The sequence below is a fragment of the Ambystoma mexicanum genome, chromosome 3q (genome assembly GCF_040938575.1).
Source record: "Ambystoma mexicanum isolate Mex_15411 chromosome 3q, UKY_AmexF1_1, whole genome shotgun sequence".
NCBI lineage: Eukaryota > Metazoa > Chordata > Amphibia > Caudata > Ambystomatidae > Ambystoma > Ambystoma mexicanum.
Window position 1 is genome coordinate 380,091,860 of NC_090926.1, and position 13,360 is coordinate 380,105,219.

At 48.9% G+C, this 13,360-nt stretch overlaps 1 protein-coding gene across 3 annotated transcripts in view; it reads right to left on the reverse strand.

Annotated features, from left to right (window-relative positions):
• The window catches only part of SMIM3 (small integral membrane protein 3), a 121,083-nt gene extending 116,816 nt beyond the window's left edge, over positions 1 to 4,267 (reverse strand). The window contains exon 1 of one of the 3 annotated variants that reach the window (XM_069654030.1): positions 3,686 to 4,267. The gene's annotated coding sequence lies outside the window, so the exon portion shown is untranslated. Of the gene's footprint in view, positions 1 to 2,558; positions 2,870 to 3,685 lie in introns of those variants that run through there. The other 2 variants (XM_069654029.1, XM_069654033.1) reach the window with 2 other exon arrangements.
• Between the last annotated feature and the right edge of the window lie 9,093 nt (positions 4,268 to 13,360).

The following is a 13,360-nucleotide window of genomic DNA, read 5'->3' on the forward strand; positions in this document are numbered from 1 at the left end:
AAGGTGATGTTGGAACTGTTGGGACTGGGGGCTAGCTAGTCTTTTGGCTGTAGCTCCTGAGATTCTATCCGGGGCTACAACCAAAAGATCAGGGGCTATAGCCCCCTTAGCCCCCCCCTAGCAACGCCCCTGCGAGGGTGCTGATCTCGGCCTTTATTTTCTAAAGGCTTGCCTGGCAGGGGACAGCACCTCACCTATTTAGCCTTAATGGTGGCGCTGCCCCTCGCCAGCTGGGGAGGGGCAGCGTCACAGTTAAGGTTGAAAGGGTGAGGCCTCTGGAAGCTGAGGCTGTTTCCTGAAGACTGAAACTCCCGCGAATGCATGGGAGCTTCAGGATTTATAAAACAAGGCCTCTGCTTCCAGCGGCCTCAACTTTTCTCCATAATGGTGGCGCCGGCCCACGGGCATCTCTTGCTTGAAGGAATGCCTCGTAGGTGCCGGCGCCACCATTATGGCATTTTTTTCTGAAGCCTGGAGCTTTCGCACACGAGCGAGAGATTCAGGCTTTAGAAAAAAAAGCAATTTCGTGTAGTGGCCGGGGATGCCAGAGTAGATTAGTGGGCCACCTCAAAACGAGATTTCGGAGCCTGCGGAGCCCGGCCACGGCAGATCCCGGCCCACTTAAAGCGATGGGGTGCCCACTGGGGACACAACATCGGTAAGCAATAGTGCTAGGAGCACGGTTACAGGGGGACATAATCCTTAGTGAAAAATACTAAAAAAGAGAAACAAAGGGTAGCGTTTGGGTTGTGCCTTTGAGAGGCACAGAACCACCTCACGCGTGATGACTGTCAAGCATGCCATACACGCCTTCTGCGACAACGCGTATGTTTGACTTCTACGAGTATGAAAGCCACGAAGGTGATCCGTATATTCGGATTACAGGGGCCATGATGGGCTAGGGGAGAGAGATTAATCAGCATGGCCGCGTATCAGGCCTGGGGGATTGCGCTGGTACGTGTGCATCGACGTCTGCAAAGCTGTTTATTGAATGACACGCGCAGTGGGCACGCGCGACGAATGCGTGTTGCTGAACGCTTTACGTCTGCCCGGTGCCTGACCTATGGTTTATGGCGAGTCGCTTCCTTAAGTGGTAATTTGCTGTATGAACCAACAAGAAGCCTCATTGGCATTTGTTAATTTTCCGGAAATGTTCCCATTCCCCTGACAACGGCTCTAATTGCAAATGGCGAGACAGGCATTTCTTAGGCCCAGGCAAAACCAGAGGGAGACGCTAGGCAGATGCTTTTCCCGGATCTGTCTGTGCTGATAAGGGGAGAGAAGGGCAAGTCGCAGTCAAATCGGGAGCGCGCATGTGCTTCAGAAAAGCATTTAGGGCTGGGTGGGGGGCAGGTGGGGGGGGGGGCAGCCACATGTCATGATTCTAAGCAAAACTGTGCTTCTAAAAGCTGGGGAATGGTCAGCCATCCATGCAATAGGCATGTGCTTTTAAAAGGTGAGAGGGCTGGGGCAGAGTGAGTCACATGTGCGGGATCTTCTGAAGGGCTGGGGCAGAGTCAGTAGCACGGAATGATTCCAAACGGGTCGATGCTTTTGAACACCTGCAAGGACTGGGAGAGAGGAAGGGTGCTGACTTTCGAAGGCTGGTGATGCTGGGGCAGAGTTCGAAATATGTCAAGCATAACAATGGGCGGTGCCAGCTTCCGAACATCCTGGTACTTAGGAAAAGTCTTCGGGGCAGGGGTAGCATCAGCTGCGCAGAGGTCTGGCGTGTTCTGCATCTACCCACGGCACTACCTTCCTGTAAGGACATCTCAGCGCTTCACCGATGAGCCCCTGACGCTGAGCTAACATGCGCGGTGGAATTAAAAACAACCGTTTCGGTAATTGCTCATAGGCGTGCATAGCCAGGGCAGGAAATGGGCCGTAACACGACGGAGCGGGTCTTGCCGGAGCAGAGCTCCAACTAAGCGTCGTCTTGCAGCCCTCTCCCCAGACCTAGGGGCTTGCCTAGTACACTCACAAGCACGGGTTGTGTGTGTGTGTGTGTGTGTGTGTGATAACTCGGCTTCAGAACAGAATGCTCCCAGTGAGATGTATCCTGAAGCTGAGTTATCACATGCATGAGCAACCCACATTTCAACAGACAGACACTTTCAGTAGACTCGCATGGGCAGCTCAATAATGAAACAGCTACAGCCTCAAATACTTTTTGAGGCTGTCCAGACTGGCATATATGCCTCAAATGTAAATGTATGGACATGCTTATGCTCCCACAATGTTCTTAATTCGCCATGATGGTGTTCTATGAAGGGCTAATACATTGCGTGCCCTGGCCTGTGGCCATGCCCCTCGGCCCCGCCTCCTCCTCCACACGGCCCCGCCCCTCCAAGGATAAGAGGGTTCCCCCAGTACATGTTCCCATTTCCAGCACTGTGCAGCCTACTTATATTCTCTAAACGCGTTCGCACCAATGCCCTCGCAGTGACCAGTGATACATTAACACATTTGAAACAGCTGTATCTAGATGTTTTGGGAAATCAGTAGCTCACAACCAGCAAGGGAGGGGGAGGAGTTGGGGGAACAGGGCACCATACCAGTCTTGCAGTAAAACCGCAGCCATGTCGCAATGCAATCCTCAATATCGGAATCGCTTTGCAGAATCCATTAAGCCACGGCCGGTGAAACGGCCGTGGCCGAGTTACTGGGCCAGCGCAATATCCCCGCAGCCGGCTTCCTGTGCTCTCAGTCGCGTGTGCTCTCAGTCGCGTGTGCTTCGTGTGCTCTCAGTCGCGTGTGGCGTGCAGGATTTCTGCCGCACACATAACCCGATGGAATCCGGACTTGGGCTGTTACTTTTCCCATGCTGGCAGCAAGACCCGAGGTGCCAGTTGACAGTTAATGCCAACCTTGCCACCCGTCTGTCAGATTCCGTAAAATGTGTCAATATGGGGGTGATTAGAAAGGGGAGGGGCGCGTCCATCTTCACGCTGTGACGAACAGTATCTAAAAGCATGGGGAGGGAGAAAGTGGGCGCACGTACGGACCGGCCGCATAGTCCCGCTAGTTTTTGAGTAGACGGTGACCACTGCTCACAGCAGCCAGCACTAATATACGGAGGGCGGTTGCGCCGCATTAATGTAGGGGCCAGCCAGTTCACACCCCTGGTAGCACCACAACGTTCCCCCGCACAGAAGAAGTGTAGACCCCTGTTAGCAGAACTTTAAGTAAAACACATCTACAAGGGAGACGCGACTCTTCTGACAAAGAACCGTGAGGAAGTTAAGAGCAGCGAGCAGAGGCGATTGTTCGCAACATGAAACCTCAAACAAATAAGTAACCTGAGGTGGGGGGACGCAGGAAAAGGCAGCAAAATAACCCCTCCGCCCCCACCCCCATCCAGCTCATCTCTCAGCTGGCATCCCTCCCCCCACCCTCCCCGATGCCATCCACTGACATGCATTATTTTGCAACCGAGTGTCGACTTCTACACTTTCTGTAGTCGGGTTTGTGGAGGCGCGTTGCACCTCTTTTGGGTATAACTGACACCGCCAACTGTTGAACCAAACTTCCAAAACTCTACTACAGCGGGCGCCTTTACAATATGTACTGCAAATAAACACACCATTGTCAACAGGACAACACATGCTAAATTACACAGAAAACACAGATGCCCTTTTTAAACTAAGGGCGGTCGCTCAGGGGGATGCACGGTAAAGGTTACCTGTAGCTCTCTGCCCAGCTCGATCAAAGTTGGTCCACGGCGGGCAAAGGCATCCTGCTCGCATGGAAGAGATCCGATCCAATCCAGACTGCCAGGAAGAAGACAGCGCGGGATCTACCTGGACATCCCGACACGGCGAGACCCAGCTCCCCGAGAAGGCTTTACCCGCGCAGGGGGGTCCCCACACTCCGCAGGCACTCAGCCTAGCGCGCCAGCCTCCGAGCGTGGCTTTCTGCACCTCCTTCATAAAGTTCAGGCATGTAGTGCTGCGTCATCATCCCTGAGGGGGCTGGGGGGATACCCCACTGACGTGCTTTACCAGCACAAGGGGGCTCTTTGTCCTTCTGCCTCGTGTGTAGCCGCCTGGTGTACACAGAAGCGCACACACACACACACACAGCCCCCTCCGCCTTCCTTCTGCTCCGCAGACAGACTGCAGGGCGGGGTGTCAGTGGCAGGAGGCAAGCCCTGTGCAGGTGGGGGCGTGGGGTATTAACGGCAGACTTTGCTTCCCCCCAGGGCGAGGCCGCGAGCTCTGCAGACTCGCGCAGTGCCACGCCGGAGGACTGCCGAGCAGCCCGAGATAGCAACGCGCCCGAGAACAGCCATTGGCAAAGCCAATAGGCCAGGGCGCTTTCAATGGTGTCACCGTTTTGGTGCGTTGCGCATACAGTGCGTTGTGTGTATAGTTGTGCATTTGCGTGCGTCCGAGCGCACAGCAGTTCTGTCAGTGTAGAACGTGCTCGATAACGTTTGGTCATACTTGCAATGAGAGTGTTATCTGTTTTTTTTTAAAAAGGGCGGTAGTGTGCTGTGTGCTTGCAATGAGTGTGATAATCGAGGATTAGTACAAGTGCATTAAGTGATGTGTACCCGCTTTAATAACTCTATTGGTTCATGGGAAACAACTCCGTTTGCAAAATGACAGTTCACGTTAGGATTTATGTACCTTTTATATGTTAATGATAAAGATATGATATGATATGGCATTTGTAACGCGCCTATACACAAGTGTTTCAAGGCGCGAAAAGGACATTTGTACCGCGCACTATCACCACCCGAGTGGTCCCCTGGCGCTCTGGCGGCTCTGAAAGAGGAAGGGAGGGGCGGTTAGTGGGAAGAAGCTGGAAAAGTGCAAGAGAGCAGTGATGTGCTGTTGGCGGCCTCAGCCCCGTGGGTCTGTTGGCTGGGCTTGGTGTGTTTTGCAGCCGGTAGTCGTCATGTACTGTTGTGCGGGTCTATCTGTATTTTTTTGTTTTGTTGTTGCCATGTAGTGAACTTTTTGCGGTTTGTTGTGCTGTAGGTTTGTGGTTGTGTTTGGTTTGGAGTTTGAGAGGTGTATGCAGAGGGGGGAAATTGTTAGTGCAATTGGTTAGTTGGCATCAATTATCCTGAATTGAGTTGCTGGGCTTCTGTAATCACCCCATGTGGGTTCAGGAGCGCCCCTGCGCCTCTGTCCTGATCCGGGTCTGTCCGAGGTGCCTTTCACATCTGGCTCCCTCCTCCCTCAGTCTTCCATTCCCACTCATACGGCTAGCGCCCCTGCCTATGTCCACAGCTCAGAACTTGTGTTGATTGCTAATATCCCGATAATTCCACTATACTGTGGTACCTGGTGGTATCTATGGGGCGAGTGTGGGTGTTGGTTGGGGTTAGGTGGTATGTTGACTCCATCTCAGATTGGGTGTCGCCTGTGTTCCCCTCTAACTGGCGTCCTTTGTCCAGGTGCCGTGGGAGCTTCTTCACATAGGGAGATGTCCACAGACTGTACTGTCGGTTGTCCGTGTCAGTTTATTCATCCTTTTTCCTTTCTGTTTCAGTTTGAGTCTGTGGTGTTAAAGAGCCAGGTTTTTAGTAATTTCCTAAATTTTAGATCATTTTTGGTGTTTCTTATATCTTTTGAGTTGTTGTTCAAGATTTTTGCGGCGAAGTGGTAGAAGGAGGTGCCTCCTAGTTTCTTCTTGAGGTATGGTTTTGGTTCCAGGTGGATTTCGTTGCTTGATCTGAGGAGTCTTGTTGGCTTGTAGATTGTTATTTTCTTTTGTAGGAATTCTGCTCCCTTTCCACTGATTGCCCTCTGCGTTATGCACATTGTTTTGAAGGTGATGCAATGTTTTACTGGGAGCCAATGTAGTGCTTTTAGGGAAGGAGTGATGTGTTCTCTTCTTGATAGTTTGTGGAGTAGTCTGGCTGTTGCATTTTGGATCTGTTGTAGTTTCTTCAGGAGGTATTCTGGAATTCCGAGGTAGAGTCTGTTTGCATAGTCGATACTTGACATGATGAGGGCGACGATAGTGAGTGTTTTGTGCGTGAAGGAGAGGAATGGTAGGATTCTTCTTGCCGTGTGGAGGAGGAAAAAGCATTTCTTGACTGTTGCATTTACTTGTGGTTCACAGGTTAGGGAGTTGTCCATCAGGACTCCCGGGTTTTTTACTGCCTTAGATGGAGATGGTGTGGTTCCCATTTCCGTTGGCCACAGAATGGTGGTTTCTTTCTCTTGGTCTTTGGATATGATCATGATTTCCGACTTTCCTGGATTGATTTTCAGGTTGTTGGCAGTCATCCAATTGAAGACTTCTTTTACACACTTGATTAGGGTTGAATGATCAGCTTGGGTGTCAATGATTTTGTAGATGATTTGGGTATCATCTGCGCAGTTGTAGCATGTAATGTATTTTGTGAAGATTTGTATATCCGGAGTCTGGTAGATGTTGAAGTACAGCGGTGATAGTGAGGATCCTTGTGGCACTCCACAGTCGTTAACTCTTGGAGTGGATTTGAAGGGTTTAAGCCATACGGTTTCTGTTCTGTCTGCTAGGAATGACTTAGTCCAGGGCAGTGCTGTGTCTGTTATGCCTATGTCTTCTAGTCTTTTGGTCAGGGTGTCATGACTAACTGTGTCGAAGGCTGCAGAGAGGTCGAGTAGAATGAGGGCTGAGGTTGTGTTTGAGTCTGTGTTAGTTTTTAGGTCGTCTCATTTGGATAGTAGTGATGTTTCTGTTCCTCTTGCGGGTCTGAAGCCGACTTGAGCTTGGTCCAGCAGGTGGTGTTTTTCTACATATTCTTGGGTTAGCTTGTATGCGTAGGGTTCCAGGAGTTTGGCCAGGGTAGGGGTCCTGAAGGTCCTAAAGGTCTTTTTGAGCATTTCTGAAACATAACATGGCTTTAAGTGCGGTAAGTGCTCCTTGGCTTCCTCTCTCTTAGCATAACATAACATGTGCATTTCTAGAGCGCACGTTCCTCCCTGAGGGGCATCTTGGTGCTATTGACAGACTACAGATGTTTATTGTTACCCAACTTAATTGTAGCAGCAGAGGGTGGTGGGGTCTGGGGGCATTCACTGATGCAGACCACAAACTGAACTGTGCAGGAAGGAAGATCAGATTATTGAAAACTCGTGCTAGGGCATTTTAATGGAAGCCCATCTGCAGAGCTGTGCCAAGCCACTGTGGGCCCACCTTCCCCAGGATCAGTACTTACTCCACAGCGCCGCGCTCCACTGGACATCACTCTGTGTGTCCAGGGCCATCTCTAGGCATTTTCAGGCCCAGGGCACCCACACATTTGCTGCCCGGCCCCTAACCAAATAAACAAAGGAATCCATAATCTCTGGTCCGCCCCCTCATCATTATCACAACTCATGATGCGGGGGAGACGGGTGCTTGATTTGCTGCCCTTGCAGCGATCAAAATAAGCATTAGTGCTCCCTTTAAGTGCTCATACCCCCTTAATTCTCGATGGCATTGTAATGACACACAAGTGGAAATTGAAATGCAACAATAGCAGTCCATGACAAGGGTACTTGTGTTCTAGCCTAGGCACAAAGCCCTTTTTAACAATAGCAGCCATGAGGAAGGCATACAAGCTTTATTTTGGGTGCAGGACACAGATACGTAGCTGTATGGAAACGGTACGCCTGTCCCAGCATGGAAGCGGAACTCAGATTAGCAGCCTCTCATAGTGTCTAAGTGCTCAAGCACGGATGCAGGAGACCGAGTGGAAGCCGTGAGAGCGGCAGACATACCCTAGCCTGGATAGAGGATATGGATTATTAGAAGCTACCAGGGAGGTGCAGATATCCGGACATAGAGATTAGAAGAGGGTCATGGTTTTCATGTGGTGGTCATTATTGAGAAAAGCAACACAGGACTTTGTAGAATGCAGCATATCAATTGTCCCCATTATTATACATGAAGCAACACAAGCATAGCAACCACGCCGTGAGGGTGGGAACCCTCACCATCGGATCGCATCACCTACTGCAGGAGCAGCAAGGCCCTAACCACTCAGCAACTCCGGTGAGGTCCATGGAGTGCATTAGCCATTTTAATCATCGTTGTGCTCGAAAATTACAAACCCTGCTCTAAGTGCATTCGGAGAGCTAGCACCTCATCCTGCACTTAGCACACATTGTTTCTGCTTCCAAGACCATGATAGTGAGGTATGAAATCCACAAGATGCGTGCATTCCTCCACTGCTTCTGATGCCATTACAAGAAGCTAATCACGATTTAAAAATGGCCGCATTTTTCATACCTGCATGAGAGGCACTCGACCATACTGCCTCCCCGTCTGATTGGCCTTCCTTGCCTACTAAGTGCCAATAGCATCAGCTGGTAGACGGAAGCTGGCCCCTGTCTTCCAAGGCCTGTTTTCTAAGGTCCTGTCTGTGCCTGTCCAGGCCTTCCAGAACCCAGTTACCCTGTCCAGCACATTATCTGCGCCTCGCTCTGCTCTTCCTACCGCTCTCCCTAACCGACTGCTCCGCCCTAAACTTTGACGCTGCAGCACCGGTACCTTGCCATTGGATCTCAATACCACCTCCATTCCACTGAAGAGCCCTACGCAGTTCCACCTCCACAACTAAGCGCCATTGCGGCTCACGTCTCACGTCTGACACAAACACTGGCTCCCCCAAGCTGATTTTGATAAGCTCGCTAACATATTAACAAGCTATCATCTGAACAACTTCCTTCAACCGGACTTACTTGACTCGAATAGCAGCTTATCTACTATCCATGCATGTAAACTTCGGTCTGTCAGATGCCTATTATTTCAAACATTGGATAACTGCCCTACGCGCATGGCCCATGGTATCGCCGCCCAAAACTACATTGTCTGTGCTACATTGTGTACATGTTTTAAACGTGACTCACTGCGCCTTGTACTCAAGGCTTAATTAACCGTGCCTAGCCTGTACTTTCTGTTTGATTAATCTTGCTCAGCCTGTGATTTGCGATTAACGTGATTTGTGGCACCATGTACCTTCTGTTTGATTAATCTTACTCAGCTTGTGATTTGCTATTAATGTGATTTGCTGCTCCATGCATTCTCTATTTGCTTAACCATGCCTAGCCTGTGATTTGCTATTAACATGATTTGTTGCACCATGCACCATGCACATACTACCTGATCAGCATGATTAGGCTTTTTTCTTCACATTCTGAACCTGCCTAGTGTGTTTGAAATCGCTCCTCTGCCTAGCCACCAACTCACCTCACACTATGCATACGGCGCAGCACAGCCTCGCACGCCTTGTATACTCAACGCTGTTCGTAATGTCCGCAACTTGCTTAAATGCTCTGCACAACCATTCCCGCTTAGTTTGTATCATTGTCCTGTGTACCCACAGTCTGTATAGCACCACACCAGACCACAAACCAGACCCTTAACTCCAGTTTTTCTCCCAGCTACCTGAGGAGTTTAACTCACACCTACAGCTCCTTAACCCTGTCAGCTGCACATATATTACCCACACCTGACTTCTAGTTGTATTTAGGAACCCTGATCTCACTGCAATCAACGCATCACAGAGCACTGGCAACCAGCCTTACAGGCCTTAAACTTACCTTTCACCAGGAGTGGAGCCACCTGATGACCACTATGCCCGAACCTAGACCTTCCATCACCCTGGCTCACCTCTCTCCCACTAATACACTCGCCATGTCTTCTCCCAACCTTCCAGACTCCCTTACTATTCCACCAACCCACTTCCTACCCTCGGCCTACACACACCTTCTGAGTCCACCCCAACAGCAAGGGGACCTTTAGGGTCACCATAGTGAGACGATAGTTATAAATCAGCAGTCTACCGCCTGCCTCAATCCTAGCCACGTCGCCCCATATCCACACACCACCCAAAACAGCAGACTGGAAACCTGCACAGACAAGATCCGAGGGGCCTTTGTCTCAACCACCATCCCTTCAACCATTTGGAGAAACAAACACTTGAACTCCAGAATCCCCCCATACCTTTGCCACCGCCAAAAACCCTACTCGCGGCTCCAAAGCCACTTACCCACGGATCACAGCACATCTGACCCATGATCTCCAAAGTGAACCACAGTAGACATGAAACCTCAACCCAATTGCAAAATTCAGGTACTATCCGTGCCGCTAACCATCATACTAAGGCAAAAGCCACTCTAATCCAGTGTTCCCTCATCAATGCCAGATCAATCCCTGCGCATGCATTAGATATTGCTGACCGGATCACTGCCAATGCATTAGACTTCATGGCCATTACTGAAACCTGGCTCCATGCTGCGGCAAGCCCAGCTCTCCTGCTGGCTGTTCCAGACAACTACTCTATCTACAGGAATGATAGACCCACAACCAAAGAGGGGGAGGGGAGTAGCGATCATAGCAAAAAACAACCTGAATATCTGGGAAACTCACTATCCCACTTTCCAAGCAGGTGAACTACTATCTATCAAAATGACCATGTCACCAACCACCACGCTGAATATCCACCTCATCTACAGACCGCCGGGTCCTATCTCCTCTTTCGAGGAGGAAGTAGTACAACTCCTCTCCACCAATACCAAGCCCAGCTCCCATACCTTACTACTCGGACACTTCAACCTGGGGTTCAATGGCCCAAAGGACAGCCACGCCCTTGGCATGTCCAACACTATATCAGCATTAGGCTACAGTCACCTAATCTACGACACTATCCATACCAAAGATCGCACCCTTGACTGGTTAGTGGACCTCAACTGCAATATAAACATAATCTCCAGCGCCCACTGCCAATGGTCCGACCATCACATTATCATGTTCAACATAGCCAAGAACCCGGGACCTGAATCCACCCTCCCTATGGCTCCAACTGCATTATCGAGAAACTCACGCAGTATGACAGTAAACAACATCCTCCCTCTGCTCCACCCCATCTCTACACACCATAACACTCAAATGAATGACCTGCATAACCAAACTCTCCAAGCAGCCATTGACAAAATAGCGCCCCTAACACTGTGCAAAGCCAAACCACTAGCCCACCTGAACACATGGTATACTCCCAACTTGAAAACTTTGCGCAAAACGAAAAGAGCTGTGGAATCCTGTTGGAAAAAATTCCCCTATGACCGGAACAAAGCAATTTACACCGCAGCCTCAAAAAACTACCAACAATCATCCCTACTAAAAGTGCCACGTTTAATGAAAAGAATCTCTAACGCCAAATCAGAGTCCAAGGAACTCTTTTACATCTTGAGAGAACTTGAGTCCCCAGTGACACCACCAGAAATCTGCATCAAAGATGAGAACTGGTGCTCTAGCATTCAAAAAGTTTTACTTGACAAAATATCCCTTCTTCAAAGTAAAATTGAAACAAAAAAAATGTGCCTGAAAACTGCCCAATCGCAACTGGCGCCTAGTCCTGTCGTCCACAATACAGATACACCCTTTGAATTTTACCTGTTTCCAGTAATGAAACTGCTAAAATCATCTCTACTCTCAAACCTTCAAGCTTTCAGCGAGATATCTGTCCGGCCTCACTCATTAAAGACTGTGCGACTGAACTGACACCCTACATTACTAAATTAATCAATGCCTCCTTCGAAAGCAGCACAGTCCCAACCAACTTAAAAGACGTCTGGGTCCTCTCTCTCCTAAAAAAAAAAATCCACACTAGACCCTAACATACTGGCTAACTATCGACCTATAACTACAGTGCCACTCCTACTCAAAATTCTGGACAGAGCAGCCCATCTCCAGATTCAAAACCACCTGGAAACTAACAACGTACTCAGCATTCATCAATCTGGCTTCCGTCCTAGACATGGGACGTAAACAGCACTACTTGATCTTAAAATGCAAATGGATGAGTTGAAAGACAACTGCAACTTAGCACTCCTCTTGTTAGACCTCTCTGCAGTGTTCAACCTAGTAAATCATAACATACTATGCAACTACCTAGCCTCAGCCGCCCACTTCTCACCTAAAGCCATCAAATGTATACAGTCCTTCCTCTCAGACAGAACCATGAGAGTCTTCTCACCTCTCTCAGTGGCTTGAACCCAGAGGTACTTTAAGATGAGGTAACACTCTACAGGGTGGATGGGGATGCAGAAATTACTTAAACATCAATAATAAAACCGACTCAAGAAGTTGGCAAAAGACTGTCTGTTTTAATAACAATTATCTAAAACAGGGAGTGCAACAGGCATCAATGATGTCTGGCTGTAAGATCTCAATGTATTTAATAAAAAACCTACTTATATACTAAAATCTCATCATCATTGATGTCATACTACGTGGCAAAATAAGAAAACGTATGTGGAACTGTGATTGGGTAACGGGAATCATCTAGGTATACTTTATATGGGTTTGGGGGTTGTGATTGGATCTCTACTGTCAGGTGGACAACTCTGCCCGCCTCTAGTGCAAGTCATTGTGAGCGTCATCAAATTGGGTCTCTAAACTATAGGGCTCTTTGGTACGTGGCCCTCTATAATTGGTTGGCACGCTTGTACCCTTCTGGAACATTCCACTAGTTAGCAGCATGTGAACTGGTACCCCAGGTGCTGGTGGGTCGGACTTGACCATGCCTCCCCACCCAATTAGCTCATCATCCATCATCACTCCTACTGTCTGACATTCAATTAGGCCTTTGAACTCGGCCTTGCTTCGAATCTCTATGCCTGAGAATAAAAGGGAGTGTGAGCATGTTCTTATCTTCTGGTCTCGGCGTAGTCTATTTTAATCTGGCCATGTGACTGGAGACCACGCTTTGAGCTCCTTCGTAGTATTTACTGGTATTAAACAAATAAAACATGGCACTCATTGTCCTTACGCTACACCTCAATAGGAGCTCCCATCTCGCCTTCTTGTTCATTGTATTTAGCCATGATAGATAACCAGTTTCTTTGCTGTCCCAATCCTTGACACTGGGCCAAGCAGACCATCTCAATTCTCCTTCCATCTCCAGCCGGGCTTATTCTACTGTGCCACACTTAAAGTCCTTTCCTTCACAGGTTTTTCAGGTAGCTAAAATACGATGTGGAACTTCCAGATCCTATGCATATATATACCTTGGCGGCACTGCCTGCGCTACTCACTACGTATAGCCAGCCTTCACGAATACTTAATCTACTTGCGTTACTGCATCTGTAGAATTATTAAACGATTTACATTTTCTTCTTGGCTCTTCACACGTGTGATCTTCATTCCGCATGTGAAGGGTCACTTGATTTTTGTTTCGTCATCAGATTCTATATAGTTTATTCACTTTCTTTCTATCATCTCTTTTTAGGCGTGTCTCTTTGCCTCAGGTGACATCACCAGTCTCTTCTGTCATCCGTCTTCACATGCTCTTTGGGGATCTTTCCCAAGAGGCTGTCAGCTTTTCGTGGATACATTAAGAATGGCCTTCTTAATGGGTACTTTGTTT